General features: G+C 40.4%; 1 pseudogene; it reads left to right on the top strand.

Annotated features, from left to right (window-relative positions):
- Positions 1-5,797: 5,797 nt before the first annotated feature.
- LOC142751247 (5S ribosomal RNA) lies at positions 5,798-5,916 on the top strand (annotated as a pseudogene).
- Positions 5,917-20,915: the final 14,999 nt, after the last annotated feature.

Here is a 20,915-nt window from a genome sequence, read left to right as displayed (position 1 = left end):
CAGAAACCACTGCTGTAATATAAGTTGCCATGCCAATGCAATGACACAATCAATGAATGAGCAGCAAGTATACAAGGAAGGGAACATACAAGACACACAGGTATATGTGTGAAAGTATAGCAAGGGAGTAACCGAGATTCAAACCCGGTCCCAAAGAGTGTACCAACCAGTATAAGTCATAATAATCCTTAGGGTGAACACCACACCATGAGCCCCGACGTGCGTTTTGCGGTAGCTTTATCAAGGGGTACATACGACTATGTAGATGGAAAAAATAAAAAAGTTATGGCTTTTAGAAGGAGAGGAGGAAAAATAAAAAATGAAAAAATTAATATTGTCCGTGTCCTTAAGGGGTTAAAATATTGGTGTATGTATTCCAAAGTGTAAGGGCACTTCTACACCAGCCAATTATCGGGCAAATGAGCGTTCACGGAATGCTCGTTTCCAATAATTGCCCTGTGTAAGCAGGGCAACGAACGGCTGATGAACGAGCAAACACTCGTTCATTGGTTGATTGTATTGTTTTAAATGCCCAAAATATCATCATTGCCGGCAGCACATATCCCTGAGTGACGTGCTGCCGACATGATAGAAATGTATGGAGACGAGCGATCAGGGTAACGAGCTCTCGTCCCCATACTAATACCTTGTGAAATGAGCAAACGAGCACCGATCAACGAGCTGTCTTGTACCAGCCAAAATGGGCCAGTGTAAAATCACCTTAAGGCTGGCCATACACATTAGATAGCTGTTGGCTGGAGCTGAACAACGTGTCATTCAATGATGCTGATTGGCGGGGCAGAATGACTTGCCCTGTCAATCAGCACCTTTCAAGCACGGAAGCTGCCCCGCCAATCACTGTCATTGTAAGGTGCTGAATGCCCGGCCATTCAGCGCTAATGCATGTATTTGGCTGTTGCTAGCACCGGGGCCCCCTCCGGTGCTGGCGACGCCTACGGGCATGAGAGGGCCTGTCTCGCTCGGCCCATACTTGTTGGAGGCTCGGCGGCGCGGGCCCCGTAGTAGCGGCGCTTCCGCAGTAGCAGCCATAACGGCTGCTAGGGGCGCCACCGGGCATATGGGGGGGCGTGTCGGCTGGCGACACGGGCCCCCACAAGCCGCGGGCCCCGTAGCAGCCGCTACGGCTGCTACCGTGGTAGTTACGCCACTGTCTAGAATATGCAGTTCAGTTCTGGGCTCCAGTTCATAGAAAGGATGCCCTGGAGTTGGAAAAATTACAAAGAAGAGCAACAAATCTAATAAGGGGCATGGAGAATCTAAGTTATGAGGAAAGATTAAAATAATTAAACCTATTTAGCTTTGAAAAAAGACGACTAAGGGGGCACATGATTAACTTATATAGATATATTAATGGCACATACAAAAAATATGGTGAAATCCTGGTCCATGTAAAACCCCCTCCAAAAACAAGGGGGAACTCCCTCCGTCTGGAAAAAGAAAGGTTCAACCTGCAGAGACGACAAGCCTTCTTTACTGTGAGAACTGTGAATTTATGGAATAGTCTACCGCAGGAGCTGGTCACAGCAGGGACAGTAGATGGCTTTAAAAAAGGCATAGATAATTTCCTAGAATCAAAAATATGAGCTCCTATGTGTAGAAAGTTTTCCCTTCCCTTTTCCCATCCATTGGTTGAACTTGATGGACATGTCTTATTTCAACCGTACAAACTAGGTAACTATGTAACCCTACAGCGTACCCAAAAAGCAGTTTACTTCCACATATGCGGCATCACCATACCCGGGACAACGCTTTTAACAATTTGTGGGGTGTGGGTGTTCCAGTGGCACAAGGTGGGAACAACATATTTGCCACTGATATGGCATATCTAGGGAAAAATAGAAATTTTTACTTTGCACCATCCGCAGCGCAATCATTTATGGAAAAGACCTGTGGGGTGAAAATGCTCACTACACCTCTTAATAAATGCCTTGAGGGGTGCTGTTTCCAAAATGGGGTTACTTTTCAGGGGTCTCTTTTATTACTTCACATCAGAGCCTTGTGCAAATGTTAACCAATACTTTGTAAATCACCAAATTAGGCCTCAATTTTACATGGTACTCTTTCACTCCTGAGCACTGTCAAATGTCCAGGCAAAAGATTAGGGCCACGTGTAGGGTGCTTCTAAAACCAGGAAACACAGCATATGGTGGCACAAGCTGGGCACCACATATTGGCATATCTATGCAAAAAATCCCATTTTCACTCTGCAACATCGAGTGCACACTAATTTCAGCAAAACACCTGTGGGGTTAACATGCTCACTACACCCCTAGATGAATACGTTGATGGGTGTAGTTTCCAAAATGGGGTCACTTCTGCGAGGTTTCCACTGTTTTGGTCCCACAGGGGCTTTACAAATGCGACATAGCAACCAGAAACTAATCCAGCAAAATCTGCACTCCAAAAGCCAAATGGCGCTCTTTCCCTTCTGGGCCCTACTGTGTGCCCATACAGCAGTTTATGACCACAAATGGGGTATTGCCGTACTCTGGAGAAATTCTTTTTTTCCTTTATTTGTTGAGAAAATGAAAAATTTTGAGCTAAAGCTACGTCTTATTGAAGAAAAAGGATTGTTTTTATTTTCACTGCCCAATTCTAATAAATTCTGTGAAAAACCTGTGGGGTCAAAATGCTCACTACACCCCTATATGAATTCCTCAAGGGGTGTAGTTTCCTAAATGGAGTAACTTTTTTGGTGTTTTCTCTGTTTTGGTTCCTCAGGGGCTTTGCAAATGCGACATGGCCTCCGCAAACCATTCCTGCTAAATTTGAGCTCCAAAAGCCAAATGGTGCTCTTTCCGTTCTAAGTCCTGCCGTGTGTCCAAACAGCCGTTTATGACCACATGTGGGGTATCGTTTTACTCGGGAGAAATTTCTTTACAAACTCTGCAGTGGTTTTTCTCTTTTAGTCCTTGTGGAAATTAGAAAAAATTAGTTAAACCTACATTTTCTTTGAAAAAATTTAGATTTTCATTTTCACGGCCTACTTCCAACAATTTCTGAAAAAAACATGTGCGGTCAAAATGCTCACAATACCTCCAGATAATTTCCTCAATGGGTGTAGTTTCCAAAATGGGGTAATTTGTGGGGGTTTCCACTGTTTTGTCCCCTCAGGGGTTTTTCAAAGGCGACATCGCCTCCACAAGCTATTTCTGATAGTCTTCAGTACCGGTGCTCATTAGTGCAGCGGCGTCCGCATCACTCATGCTGACTGCGCGTGCACACTTGTCAGGAGCGTGGCAATGGCTGTATTACACAGCCCTGCTTACTACATTCATGTATTTCGATACTAAGCTGTGTGACTGCACAGCTTAGTATTGAATTACATGAAGTAACGGTATTCAACCCTACAGTGTTAAACATTTACTTACCTGATTTGTGGCGGTGCCGTACTGTCCTGCTCTGCCATCCGAGTCTAAGACATGCCCACTATTTGCAGATTGGCCACAGCTGCTCACATCAACAGTTCTGGCCAATCCATTAACAGAGGACGTGTCTTAAGCCTATGAAGCGCACGCACCCCCCCCCCCCGCCCTGTGAGTGACATGACCGCTGGCCGGTCATGTCACAAGATAAGTTTTTAATAAAATAAATAAATTTTAAAAAAAGAGGATCCTGCAGCCGCCCCCCTACTGGATGCCCTAGGCACTGCACACCCCCAGTGCCTAGTGGCAAATACGGCCCTGTTTAGATGGTCCGATGCTCCTGTAAATTTTTGTCTAATGTTTATGTCCACCTTGAAGCTGGCCAGACAGATAGGATAAAATCCTAAAAACTTGGCGATGATGATCTTATGTGTATGGGGTCCTTCCAACTTTTCCATTTAAAAATGCCTGATCCTAGCCTGAAAAACCTGCAGAGAGGTTTGCGAGCGGCTTATTATTCTCTCCCCATTGAAATAAAAATTTACACTTTGCAAGCGTGCATGTTTACGTCAAAGTCAGGAAAAGTCGGCTGAACAAGCATGCGTATGGCCAACTTTACCCAAAAATATGAAAACAGTATGTGTAGGTGACTTTATGAAAACTATAAAACTTTTAGTTCCCAAAACTATGAAAGCTGCTTTGCAGATAAATAGTGGCACTTCCAGAACCTGAAGGAATTTCCCCAGAGATTAACCTTGACAAATATATACTAAATTAGAAAGTTTAAGTTCCTCTATGAAGCTTGTTCAAGTGGTTATTCATATCTACATAAAATAACATTATTTATGGAAGGAATTAACTCAGTGGTTAAGATAACTATTCATAAGACAATTACTTTTCAAAGGTGTTGTTCCAATTTAAATGGATCTGTAAAAATGTGCAAAAATATGTATTGTCTTAAATTTGTGAAATTATAAGCACCCCATAAATATTATTAATATAATCATTATACTACTTGAGTTTCATGTTTTAATAAATACTGTAATATGGAATATAGATTTAGACACTTGTTGCTAGTGACACTATTGCAATAACTGAGTAGTCAGAGAGCTTAAAACCGTAAAGTCATGAGTTATCTGCCTCTTTATTTAATTCAATCTAAGACATATGACACGACGAACGGAGCTGTTCCACAACGCCGACGACGGGATTCTTGCATAGGCCGGCGTGATCCAGTCAAGTCATCACGCCGGTCTGTGCAGGGATCCTGCCTCTGAGCCAGATAGGCTGCAGGCACAGGCATCCTCGTGCCCGGTGTTGCCGCTATCAGCCACTGAGAGAAGAAGCGCCCAGGCGGAAAGCCAGCTGCTGAGTCGCCGGGCCCGGACGCTTCTAAAACACAATCAGGGGAAGGGAGCCAGCGCAGCGCCCCCTTCCACCTACTGGAGTGATGCGCCCTGAGCAATGGCACAGGTCGCACACCCCTAAGGCCAGCCCTGGTTGGATGTATATATGTATTTTAAGGCAGGGCCTCTTACCTTCTCAAAATATGTAGTCAAAGTCAAATACTATTGATTTATTTATCGTTCATATATCTCCTGAACCAGGAATAACATAATAAACACAAAACAAGTCAATTATATAGATAAACCAGAGATTGGTACAGACAGAGAAAGACCTGTGCAGTAGAAGGGAAAGGCATATGAACACTCCCATTTAAACTGTCTCCTCAGGACATTAGTCCTTTAGTTGTACATAAAGCTAGTGGCGGATTAAGTAGACCATAGGCCCTGGGCTGTCCCCAAACTTGGGCCCCCCTCTCCCACCGCCGCTACACCGTGTCTATAGTGAGCACCACCTTTCTGTGTGAGCATTCACAAATGGGTGTTACAATTCCCTTAGTCAAAGAGCTGTGTCCATACATACTGACAGTCTCCAACCATCGCTGACAGTATCACATTGTGTAGGGAGACATTCTCTTGACAATGGTAATGGTAATACAAGGATTTCCTACAACAGACACGTCAGGAGAATGGGACAGATCCTTTTTAGATCCAGTGACTCACAAGTGATCTCTTCTCTGATGGGAGTCGTTCTCTTTTCTTTTCTTCTCCATCTGACACTGATCATTATGGCGACTTCTGATGAACTCAGAGTTTCCTGATGAGACATCTCTGCCCCTCGTTTCTGCAGCCATTTCCAGCCTATATAGAAACACAAAAATTCAGACACCAAGGCCCAGAACCATACATTAAAGGGGTTATCTGGGCACAGACCATTTTTCCATACTGATGACCTATCCACAGGCCTGGACAACCCCTTTTACTCAGACTAATAAATTCGGACCCCAGACCAGATCCTAGAATACATACAGTCCACAGACCTTCTAAACTATTAACAACAAGAATGTCGTCAATGGCCATTCTAAACTGAATGTGCCTGCTCTCGTCAGATCGCAGAAGTTAAACAGCATAAGGCCTCGCTAGTACCAGTGTGGGAGACTGTCTGGGAATCCGTGGTGCAGTTGACTTTAAAAAGAAAAAGAAAAAAAAAAAGAAAAAAAACAACAAGAATGTCTCTCAGGTATAGTAGTTGGTTAGGTGTCACCTGAACGGTTATAATACAACACCTCCAAAATAATCTTTCAAAACAGCAAACTCCATTTTATCATGAAAAAACACGTGAGAACAGGGAGTCTTAACGCCATGGTCATAGAAAAATATCCATCTTTATTCTTTATTACATACAATAATATACATATACAATATATAAAAAACTCAACAAGGTTCTAAAAAATTAAGGTCTATTTGTGGAACAGTCACAAAAAAACATACAAAAATGGGTAAGGTAACACTGCTGTACAGTACAAATTTCACTGCTATTCAACTCAGGATAGTTTTGACAACCACAGTCTATGTAAGTTGGTAATAAGTAACAAACCATCATACACTGTAACCATCTATAGCCTTATGATTGTTAAGTGCATATTCAATCTTTTTTTGTCCTCTACATAATCATGGACACAGATCAAAAGAAAAGGCAATAATCTGAGGTAATAAGGAATCAACAACTATGTCCACCTGGTAACACCAGGGGAACCAGTAAAGGCAGTCTTACCCATAAAGTTGGGGATGAGAGTAGTCCACACGGTAATATAGGCACCCCGACGCGCGTTTCGCTGGTATCGCTTCCTCAGGGGGTGTGTACTGCTGTGTAATCTGTCCGTTTAAATAGTGTCACCAATCATCACTCAGTGTGTTCCGGTCAGTCCGAGTTCCCGGTCTACGGCGCATGCGCGGGATTGCCTGAGACCACGAGATCTCCGTCTCCCGTCGTCATGCAAGACACTGCGCCTGCGCGCCCCCAGAAACGCATCTCCAGGGAAACAGCGCAGGCGCAGCACCCGCATCTAGAGGAGAGGAGACAGAGGGCGGGCACTCGGCATCACAGCGACACGCGCAACCCCAAGGAAAACGGTATAGCAGTGGCGAGTCTGTCTGTGTTTGTCTATGTCGATCACCTCAAACAGCATTTCCCCATGCTCTGTGTCCAGATCAGAAAAGAAAAGTAATAACAACACCCCGACATAAGTTGGGTTCATGTAATAACACCATGTGTACAACCGAAGTTGAATTAAAGTGAAATACATTATTGACAAATAAACAGAGTATAAATGTATACATGTACAAAGTGAAGATAAATACATTATTGTCAAAAAAAAGTAAATCAATAAAACAGTAAATGTAGAAATCTATAATTCAAATGGATGTGAATAAAAGTGAATAAACCTAGGATCAAAAAAGTTATGAATTTATAACAGTGAGTTAGGTACATGAAAAATCATGTAAAAAAACATCATATGATGAATATAAAAAATAATAATAATAAGACATCAGTGTAGAATATAGACAAATATTATTATAGGCAATATGCCGATACCCATATTAAAGGACATGAGAAGAAAAAAGGGGGGGGGGGAAAGAGGGGGGGGGGAAAGGATTGTAATTTAGTGACATACAGAAAAATGGACCAGAAACATAATCTTTTGGGAGTAAATAATATAGAAGACATCTCTTCTTAGTAGCATCTTTCTCCAATGATCGACCAGACTCCCGACAGATTCTCATCACCAGTGCCATACCACAGACATCCAAGGGGTCAATTATATAAGGTATTACTCGAACTCTAAACATGGACACAAAACGAGACGATTAATATCATATATCAAAACAATAGGTCTCGGACAGAGGACCACAGCTAGCTAAAATCACTTAAAAAACAGCAATGGACAATTAGAATATTATAAGAAAGCAGAAAAACTCAATTGTTGATGAGCCCAAAGGGGGTCAAAGTACCCAGGGTGGTAATCCATCTGCATTCTTTCTGCTCCAAAATCTTTTTCGCATTACCACCTCTGACTCCACAATGCACCATGTCTATGCCCCATGCCAAAAAGGTTTTGGGGTCACATCCATGGTATATCTTAAAGTGGTTCGGGATCGTTTTTAATACCGATAAATCATCAATTTCTTTGGCGGCCCTTATGTCTCGAACATGTTCCCGGATACGGATTCTAAGTTGTCTAGATGTTAAACCAACATAAGCCTTTGAGCATCCACACGTTGCGTAGTAAATGACGTGAGTCGAACTACATGAAATGTAGTGTAAGATTTTAAACTGCCGTCCGTTTTTTGTAGAGGTGAAGTTAGTTTTCCGTGCTATATTAGCACATGCCACACAGTCACCACAAGGGTAACAGCCTTGAACTGGACCTCTTTTTGAAAAGGGATTTGATTGAAAAGGTACATAATGGCTTTTCACCAACATGTCCTTAAGATTTTTGCTTCTTCTCTCCGTCATCTGAGGTCTTACTGGCAAGGATGTCCCAAAGGCAGGTTCTGTATTTAAAACTGGCCAGTGTTTTGTTAGAATAGATCTCATAGTTTACCACTGGTTATTGTAGGTAGAGATAAATCTGATCTTATTATTGGCTGTATTTTCTTTTTTTACTCCAGTCGGATGTAATAATTTCTTCCTTTCAGTTTTTTTGGCCCGATTGTATCCTTGCTTGATACATCTATGGCTGTATCCTCTGTCTTGGAATATACTTTTCAGATCACATGACTGTTTCTCAAAATTCTCATCGGACGAGCAGATCCGCTTCATTCTAAGGAACTAACCAACTGGGACAGCCTTCAGTGTGGAGTATAGATGTGATGATGATGCATGTAAAAGGGAGTTGACGGACGTCTCTTTTCTAAAGACGCCCGTCTGTAATTTCCCCTCCTCATTTGCCTCAATGGAGATATCAAAAAAATCAACCTTATGTTTATCAAGGGTGTATGTCAACTTTATATTAAATGAATTGGCATTCAGTTCACATATGAACTCTGTCAGTTGTTGTTCAGTACCCTGCCAGATGATGAACACATCATCAATATAACGCAGCCAGCACTGCACACGGTCAGCGGCGCAGGCGCCGCCACCCTGCAAAACCTGCCTCTCCCAATAGCCGAGAAACAGGTTTGCATATGACGGCGCGCACGCCGCGCCCATGGCAGTGCCCTGCTTTTGTACATAGAAAACATCCTTGAAGACAAACAGGTTATGAGTAAGAATATACTCCAAGAGTTCAATAATCAGGTCACACATTTGACTGTCCCAGTTGCTCATTCCCAGGAAGAAGCGGACCGCATTGACTCCGTCATGGTGTTGAATGCTTGTATATAGCGCCTCGACGTCCGCCGTTACGAGGAGCATGTCTGGTTCCAAAGATATCTCATCTATTCTCGTAAGCACATCCGTGGTATCTTTGACATACGAGGGCAGACACTCAACCAAAGGCTTCAAATAAAAATCGATGAATCTACATATGGGGTCACAAAGACCTCCAATCCCTGACACTATTGGTCGACCAGGTGGTTCGACCAAATTTTTGTGAATCTTTGGGAGTAGATAAAAGGTGGGGATTTTTGGATATTGGACTACCAGACCATCGAAAATTTTCTTTCTTCGGAATTATCCCCTTCTCCAGAGCTGAACATAGCAGTTTACCCAGCTCAGAGGAGGAGGAGGCAATTGGGTTATAGGTGAGTTTCTGATATGTCTGTTGGTCCCTCAACTGGCGAAATCCTCTTTTTCATACAATTTATTTGGCCAAATCACAATGTTCCCCCCCTTGTCTGCTGCTTTGTATACAACATCGTCATATGATTGTAGTTCTTTTAAGGCTAGCCTCTGTGCTGCCGTTAGATTATCCGATCGTTTGTCGATGGAGATTTGTTTAAAATCCTCCATCACAAGTTTGGTGAATATTTCCACCTGTGGACATAGGGACAAGGGGGGGAACCTTGTTGACTTTGGAACAATTGAGGTTGGGTACCCACCTTTTTCTGGGGAGATTTGTTCCTGTAATAATTCTTCCAGAACTGACAGAGTTTCTTTCTCCATCGTACTGTTCAGGCCCACATCTATTTCTCCCCTGCTGTGAAGTTTTCTCAGAACCAGCTTACGTGAAAAAAGCTGAAGGTCCTTTAGTGCTGTGAAGTAATCAAACGATTAACTCGGGGAGAAGGTAAGTCCCTTATTGAGAACATAGCATTGTGTGTCAGAGAGAGTATGCGCAGATAGATTAATTACCTCTAGATTCTTAGATTTTTTTCCCTCCTTGATAGGGGGATGGGGTCTTGCGTTTTGCTGCTTGTCTCTCTCTATTTCTCCGTGGGAAGATTTGATCTTGTCTATTTATAAAGGTCTCCCCATTCCCTCTATTGCCACTGTGTTCATCCGAGGTCTGGGAGGATATAGACCCTGATCTGGACCGGGACCCCAAATGTGGTCTTCCCTGTCGCCATTTATAAACTCTCCCATGTTGGAAGTCGTTAGTATCTCTCTGAAACTTCTTAGTTTTAATGGAGCAGATCTCTTGTTCCCACTTCTGAAAATCTTTCTCTAAATCACTGTTTAGTTTATTTAGTGCATCACTTGAGAGGTCTTTTTTAATGGCTACTTCTATCTCCTCTATCTCCTTCTCAATTATCCCCAAGGTCACTTGATTTGATTGTATCAGGAGGTCCATATAGCCCGTGAGCAGGTAGTAGAAAGTATTTCCCATTTGTCTTTGAAGCTATCTGTTTCAATAGGGAATGAAGGGAAAACCTGGATTCTAAGGCCCCTGGGAACAAGGCCCTTACTCAAGTATCTCTCAAGAAAGGCCTTGTTCCACTATTTTTCCATACTGATGACCTATCCACAAGCCTGGACAACCCCTTTTACTCAGACTAATAAATTCGGACCCCAGACCAGATCCTAGAATGCATACAGTCCACAGACCTTCTAAACTATTGCAGTCCCCAGAACAAGCACCCTAAATAAATAGAGACCCTAGACCTGACCCCCTAAATAGAGACCTCGGACCCGACCCCTAAACACAGACCCCAGACCTGACTCCCTAAACTAATACAGACCCCAGACCAGACCAGACCCCCTAAATACAGACCCCTTAAACTAATACAGACCCCAGACCAGACCCCAGACCCCCTAAACCAATATACATCCTAGACCAGACCCCTAAATACAGACACCAGACCCCTTAAACGAATCCATCCCCTTATACTTACATAGCAGTTCAGTCTTCTCTGTAGAGACTTGCTGCTTTTCTAGGAACTGAGGTTATGTGACCTGCAGGTCTCTAAATAGTAAGAAGAACTGCAGACATAAGGTCATGTAACTTTATGTCTGCAGGTCCTTTTGAAGGACATACACAATGCAGTTTTTTACGGCAAAAACGCAACAAAACCGCATCAGGGCCCGGTTGGCCGCCCAAAATGCCCTAATGATGATCCGCCATTGCATAAAGCTACATGTATATTAGCATTTTGTGGTCTTTCTAGGGTGATAACTTTCTCGAATCTAATCAAATAAAGACACAAAATTTGGCTCAGGACCCAAAGTCTAAATATTTAAGATGTCTATTTGTCTAAATATAGCTTGACCCGTTGCACAAAAAAACATACACAGTTCCAAAAATAAGCACCATGAAAATGGATGTTTATACCAATAGAGGTCTGGATGAGCTGCCAGAGGAACCATTTCTGCATTTCTGGAACATCTCCTAACATTGGTCAGTCACAAATGAAAGTGCAGAACATGTAACGGGGCTGTAAAAACAGGACAATGTAAACAGGCTAAGTATTTCAATCTAACCCTTTTGTACTTCAAACAATCCAAGTAAAGTTGAAATTGCTTTATAGGCTCCCCACAGTAAAACATTTAAGTGATTTGTCCCTGTCTAATGTGCACTTTCTTTCTTTCAACCTTTACAGAGTAGAGGAGTGTGCCAGTCTGTAAAATCTTAAAGCTGATGAAATCTCAGCCAGATCTGTTATCTCCCTATGTTATAAAGGTCCTCACCAGAGAGATTAAAGAGCAAGGTTACTGTGACAATTTGTTTACATGCAGAGAAAGATTAAGATCTCGTTGAAAGGGAATAAAAATAACATCTTCTTGTGCTGTCACAGCATGAAGCTCATAGTAATCAACACTGGTCTGATTTCAGGGATAATTTAGGACCAATTTATAATCCTAATTAAAAAAGAATTTAATTTCAGATGCTATTTGGATAGCTACCAAGGAAAATGTTATTTAAAGATCTCTATCGGATAACACAAAGTTGTTACACACAACAGATAACACATTTTGGGAAGAGCAAACATTGCATTGCATTGTATTCCATAGCATTGATTACTATTGCTTATATAGAGCCTTTGGAGTCTATGTGGAAATTTAAATGAGGCGAGAACTGAGTTTTTGGATACAATATGTTGTAACATTTTTATTATCATTTACGTCTTTGACATTTTTCCATTGGGAATTTGACCACATAATTATTTCCGTCACATAATGTCAGGCGCACAGTGGCACAGTGAACTCTGGGTACCTTAATGTTGATGGGACATATGGCAATCAGATACATTTTTATGAAACTGTCAAAAGGTAGACACCAGTCAACTTCTTCACTCTAATAACATACACGTTATCCGTACACTACTTTATAACATTGGGGTTGTGTAACCAATGTATTTTGTACCCTATTAGTTATAGCTAAGTATTACACTATAATGAAGGTTGATTGAGGATTAGTCCTAAAATGTTAGGAAGAAAGATGATCTATTGAATTTAGGAATTCTTTTAGCATACATGTATAGTATTCTTTGCTAATTATGGTATATTTAGAACCATATGTTGTTAGTGCATATAAAAATGCTGACATTTTAAATATGTTGTATTAGGTTGTAGAGATTAGCTTCCGATTCCATCTGATTCACCAATCCACAGATTACAAGTCCAGAAGATACAATGGGTGGAATAATTTGTCTATTATTTTCATAAATTCACCAATACAATTAACATTTGTCCCTGTCCACATTGGGAATCACAATGTAATTTCCCCATCACAGGCATACACACCCAATTTTATAAAAAGCAAATAAACCTAAGTATGTTTTTAGAATGAGGGAAAAAAATACAGAATGCCAATGCCAGGCTCTGGTCAGATTGGGTCTTTGGATCCCTTTGTTGCACATAAGCAGTACTTCTGTGGTACCACTGAACCACCGCCCTGATTAATTTATGATGCATCAACATGTTTTAATTAATAATAAATGTAACATTTTTGTTTGAAATGATGTATTGCATTCAACAGCATTACTTCTATCTGGTCCATTGAAGCCAATTATTCCTAATCTGATCATCATTATCATTGAGTTTGCAGTGTGTAATTGGTTATTAGAAGGAAAACACTTTTATGGGAAATAGCAGGACTCTACTTAAAAAAGGAACAATATTTCCTACTCCTATCAAATTGAAATATCTCTGACTCTAAATGTAGAACTCCGAATGGGGTTAAGGCGTAATGCACAGGGCATAGCCATATGCAGGCATCCTATATGGAGGCACACACAGTCCCTGCAGCTCTGTAATACAGAGCCATAAGCATTGTGTGCTGTCACATGGCGCCTCAATATGGCACCGAACATGCCACACTTCTATTTCTGTTGTATTCATAAGGAATTTGTAGAAAAAACTCTCTATATCCTTTTATATGAAATTAGAAAACAGAGGTACAGTATGGCCCCAAAAGTTATTCTATGGGTGCCATCTGAAACACAGAGGTCGTACAATGCCAAAATCCACTCATGTGCTTGACTTTCAATCCTCCTAAGTTGATAGCTGGAAGACCCTAAAGACCCTTTTACACGGGCTAATGATACATACAAACGCTTGTTCCTATTCATTGACCTGTGTAAGGGCACATTCAGATGTGGCGGAATTGCTGTTGAATTCCGCTGCGGACAGTCCACAGTGGAATTCTGCAGCAGCCGTTTTTTACATTTGTTTCTTTACATTTTTAGGAAACTTAGTTCAGACATTGCAGAAAATAACTGTGCGGAAATTAGGCTGCGGTGCAGAATTTCCCCTCCGCAGCATGCTCATTACATTGCGGAGAAGAAGCGGAATTTCACTGCGGGTTTCAGCCTTTGCAATGCAAAAACTGAAATCTGTGCCAAGGCCGCTGTGATATCCGCAACGTCTAAATTACCGTCAAATATGCAAATGTTGGTGCAGATTAGTTGCGTAATTGCCCCAAATCTGCACCAACATTTGTAGTGGAAAAATTCGGCCACGTCTGAACATGGCCTAAACAGGGCAGCGATCAGCCAACAAATGAGCAACACTCATTTATCGGCTGACCGCATCTTTTATACGGCCATAAAAAAGGTCAATTGTCAGCAGCACATCTCCCCAGGTAAATAGAAGCTGTCGACAAGATATAAAACTTATAGGGGTGAATAATCATATAAACGATCGCTTGTCCCCTTACTTGCGATCATTGCTTTGCTAGAATAGAGAACGCGAACGCCAAGTGAAATGCTGTATTGTCACGTTTTTTTTAATTGGTAGATTATCTGCCGGTGTCTGATATTTGTATTCGTTTCTCCTCAGTTATCCTAGCTATTTTATTAGTAGAAAAATGTTTCTTTTCATTGGTTAAACTTTTAAACAATTCAAATAAACTTCCAAATAAAATCAGCCCTCCCTAGTCTTTGCTAGCCTCGCAGACATATCTCCCTCCCTTTTTTCTTGTTTACAAACACATTTACAAGTACATGATAGGTGACCTTATTTACTGGGGAACCTGTAGATTAATTTATCTTGAAATTAGCAGGTAATGAAGTGTAAAAGCTCAACATCCCTCCCCCTAATTAACATCATAATATGTTTGTTTGGTACAGAGGGACAATTAGTATGAATGAGCCAGAGGGGAGATAGATCAATAAAATGTCTGAAGGGCAGTAAATGCAAAGTGTTCTTCAAAAAGTGCAAAGGTAAGACAGTGAACACAGTAGCAGTTCAAATACTACACTGGGAGAGACTTTGATATATATATATATATATATATATATATATATATATATATATATATATATATAGATATCTATCTAGATATATATATATATATATATATATATATACCGTGTTTCCCCGAAAGTAAGACAGTGTCTTACTTTCTTTTTATCCCCAAAAGCCCCACTATGTCTTACTTTCGGGGTGTGTCTTATATTGGAAAAAAATTGTCGAATTTTTTGCACTTTACTTTATTATTTATTATTTTTTTATTACTATGGTCTGTCCCTCAAAGGTCAAAAAAGACCTTTGGGGAACTTTATATATATTTTTTTCTTTCTTTTACACCATCTTTTCCCCTCTAACTGGAGCTGCACAGCAGTCCCAGTTACAGGGGAAATCAGCCCTCTCACAGTGACGATTGTCACTAATAGGGCTGTGCTGGGTCTTGTTAGACCCAGCAGCAGTCTGTCACTAACGGGACCCGGCGATCATGTGACCTGTCACATGATCACCGGGAGGAATAGAGACAGCGCCGCTGCTGCTGTCTCTATTCCTATACACAGCGTTCATTGAACGCTGTGTAAAAACACATCGGAGAAGACAGAAGCAGCTAAAGCTGCTCCTATCCTCTCCTCAGGGTCCCCGGCAGTCACTGACAGCCGGAGACCCGACATTCAGCTGCCCGATCGCGCGGGCAGCAAGTTAAAACCCGAGCCGTAAAAAGTCTATGGCTCGGGTTTTAAGGAGGAGGCGGCATTGACAAGTGCTGGGGACGGCGCGGTGACGTATGGAGAGGGGGGCGGCGCGGAAGTGGGCAGGAGGAGGCAATACCCCCGTGTTTCCCCGAAAGTAAGACATATGTCTTACTTTCGGGGTACGGCTTATATTAGCCGACCCCCCTGAAACCCCCGATACGTCTTACAATCGGGGGTGTCTTACTATCGGGGAAACACGGTATATATATATATATATATATATATATATATATATATACATACATATATATATTATTTTTTATTTCCCTTAGATTGGTTATGTACCATATAGGGACAAGTAATTTTCTGCATGTTTATGAAACTAACAGTCTTGTAGAAATCCTCCAGAGAACACAGGGGTGATTTTTTTTCTGCTGAACAGTTCCATTTTCATCAATTGAGGTGGGCATGGCTTAGTAAATGGGGCGTGGCTTAAAACGTTGTGTCCTACTGCAGACAGGACAGAGGGGGGAGATTCCTGCTGCAGCTAATTGTAATAAAGCCAGACACAGGATTGTGAGTAGAAGAAGAGGGAAATAGCTGATCTTCTGCAACACATATAGAAGATTTCTTTATATGTTTCTCAGTATTAATTGCAACATGATGCAAAATAGAATCAAAGGAAAAGAGGAGATTAAGGGATTATTTTTGTGTATTTTCTATGTTTAATGTTCATTTCAAGTGAATGTATGACCTCGATTTATATTTTACTAAAATAAAACCAGGTAGTGAAACATACTTTTTTCTAGTCTATTGTTATTTTTTTATTGTACTAATTTTTTATCAAATATTTGTACATGATTATGCTTGTATGTCACTTGTGTTACATGAATTTAAAAGTATTGCTGTAGACTGTATTTTTTTGTGAATTAAAAAAATCCCCTGTAATTGATGATCACCTTATACAAGTAAAGGGTCTTTTACACCTGCAGCGAGCGCCGAAGAACGAGACATCGTTGATCCGCGCTCGTTTGCTCCCATCACACGGAGCTATGTATGGGGAAGAGTGGTCGTTACTCCGATTGCTCGTCCCCATACATTAGTATCATGTCTACACAGGGAGATGTGCTGCCGACAACGATAATATTTTACTTTTTTAAAACTATACGACCAGCAGATGATCGAGCATTTGCTCGTTCATCTGCTGATCGCCGCACCTATTTCCACAGGGCAATTATCGGCAACGAGCATTCTATGAACACTTGTCTACCGGATAATCGCCCAGTGTAAAAGGGCCTTAACTTCCAATGTTTCAAACTACAATGTACGCCGAATAGTTATACTGGTAATGTCATATTGTTGTCAATTGTTATTAGCCTTTTCAACAAACAAGAGGAATACTAATCCATTTTAATTGTCATTCAATCTTGAGTGGTATAAAGACAAGGAGCTCAATTAACACAATCAATTCCCTCTGTCTAGGACAGATAAGCCTATGTCCTTATTAGTTGGTTCATTATACATTAGAATATTGAATTTGGATGACAGTGTGGAACTAAATGGTTACATAAACCACATCATGGTAGAATACAATGTTTTTGGCAACCATCAAGGTCAAAATCAATACTGAAAACTAAAGATGCTAAGAAAAGGACCAATTGACAAATGATTATCAACTAAACCTATTTGAACATTAGGCTTTTCTTTGTATCTAGGAACTATGAATATATATATTATATTGTAAACTGAGGTGAATTAATGTTTCTTTAGGAAGACGTTCTTTAATCTTTCCAAAATTAGTCCTTAATTAGAAAATAAAGGGGTTTTTGGTTATGCTATTTTAGAATCATGCAGTTTGATGTAACATTATGTAAAAGAAACGATTTTCAAATTTGGAAAGTTGGAAGTTTTCTACCCTCTAATTTTCTTTTGCTTGGTAGCTTATTTGCAACATGTTAAGATGCATTGTTTAAGGCTGAGTTCACAAGTCGTGGATTTGACGCAGTTTTTCAGCGCAGATTTTACACTTTGCAATGCAAAAGGGTGAGATCTGCGTCAAAACTGCAACAAAATCTGCGACAAATCCGCAACGTGTGAACTCAGCCTAACTGTTTGCTTTAATAAAAATGTTGTATTTCTGTAAAAGGGAAATATAATATTTTGTTGTAGTATGTTTGAACAAATTATTTGTTACAGGGCAACCATCAGCTAATGATATTTGCTCATTGGCTGTTTGTAAAGTCTACGCAGCCTAAAATATTATCATTGTCAGCAGCGCATCTCCCTGTGTAAACAGGGAAATGCACTGCCGACATAATAGAAATGTATGAGGACGAGCGTTCAGAGTAACAAATTATATATTTGGGGATATGCATTCTTTTTGTAATAGTGATTACTTATATCTAAAGACCATGTGAATTGTCAAATACATTTTACTAACATAAATTTATACAAAAAAGTGAACTTTGGTAAGGATAGTTTATAAATCTCTCCTCCCCTGTGTTTGGCATCATCCCTTGACCATAGTTATTGTTTATTATTCATTGGGTATAAAACCATCAATGTTTTCCATAAATCCAGAGAGTACCACTCCGTCATTGCTGTCTGGCCAGTTGCTGTATGTCAAACACTTGTGGATTTTGCGGTACTTGTGAATCCTACCATTTACTTGTCTTACATCTCACCTGACTTCTAATATGATTGTTGTAGTCACATGGTTTAAAATAAATCTCTGGACATTTACCGATCACAATGAAAAATAATAATAAGGATTCTAAGCTTTATGTAGTTTGGGTCACTTTGCTTAGGCGTGAGGATCCATCCCATATCCAAAAGGAAGAGAAAGACACCTGTTCAGTGTTGAAATGCGTAGCCCTATGAAATAAAAAAAAACTCTTTTAAACAGATTCCTGTCTATGTCCTTCATCTAGCATCGCCCAGATATCCTTGTTTTTCAAACTTTATCTATGCTCATATCCAAAAGTGACATGCTAGGAGAATAAGTGGATGCAAATAAGAAAGTAATGGGTCAACGTACAGTATTCAAGCATGCAATCAGAGGCATAACTATAGGGGATGCAAAAGTTGCAGTTGAATCTGGGTCCTGGTGCCTGAGGAGCCCCATAGCTGGTCTCTCAGGCACATGAGAAAACTGCAATATGTTATTCAGGTGGCCCTCTGACAGACTTTGCAGTAGGAACTGGGAACTTTATGTTATGTCTCTGCTCATAAATTACCCTTATTTGAGGAAATCTGGGGTAATAAAGGGAATATGAAATAAATGTATAATTATACAATATAAAAAGGCATAAACCAAAAGTGTATTTTGTGTCGCACAGATATTTCTCAAATGTTCATGCACAGTACTAAATTGGAATATATATATATATATATATATATATATATATATATATATATATATATATACACAGGTCCTTTTCAATGAATTAGAATGTCATCAAAAAGTTAATTTATTTCAGTAGTTCAATTCAAAAAGGGAAACTCGCATATTATATACATTCATTACACACAGGGTGATCTATTTCCAGCATTTTTTTATTTTAATGTTGAAGATTATGGCTAACAGTTAATGAAAACCCAAAATTTAGTCTCTCAGAAAATTTGAATATTGGCTAAATGTTCAAGATTTTAGACTCATGGTGTCATACTCTAATCAGCTAATCAACACAAAAGACCTGCAAAAGTTTCCTAAGCCTTTAAATGGTCCAACAGTCTGGTTCAGTAGGCTACACAATCATGGGGAAGACTGCAGACTTGACAGTTGTCCAAAATACAGTCATTGACACCCTACACAAGGAGGATAAGCCACAAAAGGACATAGCTAAAGAAGCTGGATGTTCACAAGCTATAATAATGGAAAGTTGAGAGGAAGGAAATAGTGTGGTAGAAAAATGGTGCACAAGCAACAGGGATAACCACAGCCTTGAAAGGATTTTCAAGAAAATGCCATTGAAGAATCTGGGGGAGATTCAAAAGGAGTGGACTCCGGCTGGAGTCAGTGCTTCAAGAGCCACCACACACAGACGTATCCAGGACATGGGCTACAACTGTCGCATTCCTCGTTTGAAGCCACTCATGACCCAGAGACAATTTCAGAAGCGTCTTACCTGGGCTAAGGAGAAAAAGGACTGGTCTGCTCAGTGGTCCAAAGTCCTGTTTTCAGATGAAAGTAAATCTTGCATTTCATTTGGAAATCAAGGTTCCAGAGTCTGGAGGAAGAATGGAGAGGCATCAATCGAAGTTGCTTGCAGTCCAGTGTGAAGTTTCCACAGTCAGTGATGGTTTGGGGAGCCATGTCATCTGCTGGTGTTGGTCCACTGTGTTACTGTATATCAAGTCCAGAATCAATGCAGCTGTCTACCAGGAAATTTTAGAGTACTTAAAGAGGCTCTGTCACCAGATTATAACTGCCCTATCTCCTACATAATCTGATCGGCGCTGTAATGTAGATAACAGCAGTGGTTTTTATTTTGAAAAACAATCATTTTTGAGCAAGTTATGAGCAATTTTAGATTTATGCTAATTAGTTTCTCAAAGACCAACTAGGCGTGTTTTTACTTTTTACCAACTGGGCGTTGTACAGAGAAGTGTCTGACGCTGACCAATCAGTGACCAATCAGCCTCATACACTTCTCATTGTTTCAGCCCAGCATGATCCACAGCACAGTGTGATTGTGCAGTGAAAGAAGCTGGGCTGAAATATTTATTTGTGAAAAACACCAAAATTTAGAGAAAATGTGCAAAAATGTGCATTTTTCTAAATTTAAATGTATCTGCTTGTAAAACTGATAGTAATACCACACAAAATAGTCACTAGTTACCATTTCCCATATGTGTACTTTATATTTGCATCGTTTTTTGAACATCCTTTTATTTTTCTAGGACGTTACAAGGCTTAGAACTTTAGCAGCAATTTCTCACATTTTCAAGAAAATTTCAAAAGGCCATTTTTACAGGGGCCAGTTCAGTTCTGAAGTGGTTTTGAGGGCCTTATATACCCCAATAAATCACCCCATTTTAAAAACTGCACCCCTCAAAGTATTCAAAACAGCATTCAGAAAGTATTTTAACCCTTTAGGCGTTTCACAGGAAATAAAGCAAAGTAGAGGGGAAATTTACAAATTTCTCTTTTTTTTGCCGAAATTCATTTGTAATAAAAAAAATTGTATAACACAGAAGGTTTTAGCAGAGAAATACGACTCAATATTTATTGCCCAGGTTCTGCAGTTTTTAGGAATATCCCACATGTGGCCCTAGTGCGGTAATGGACCAAAACACCGGCCTCAGAAGCAAAGTAGCACCTAGTGGATTTTGGGGCCTGCTTATTTTTAGATTATATTTTAGGCACCATGTCGAGTTTGAAGAGGTCTTTTGGTGCCAAAACAGTGGAAACTCCCCAAAAGTG

This window comes from Rhinoderma darwinii, chromosome 3, assembly GCF_050947455.1.
Source record: "Rhinoderma darwinii isolate aRhiDar2 chromosome 3, aRhiDar2.hap1, whole genome shotgun sequence".
NCBI lineage: Eukaryota > Metazoa > Chordata > Amphibia > Anura > Rhinodermatidae > Rhinoderma > Rhinoderma darwinii.
Note: the sequence above shows the minus strand (reverse complement) of the source record. Positions and strands in the feature narration are given on the sequence as shown.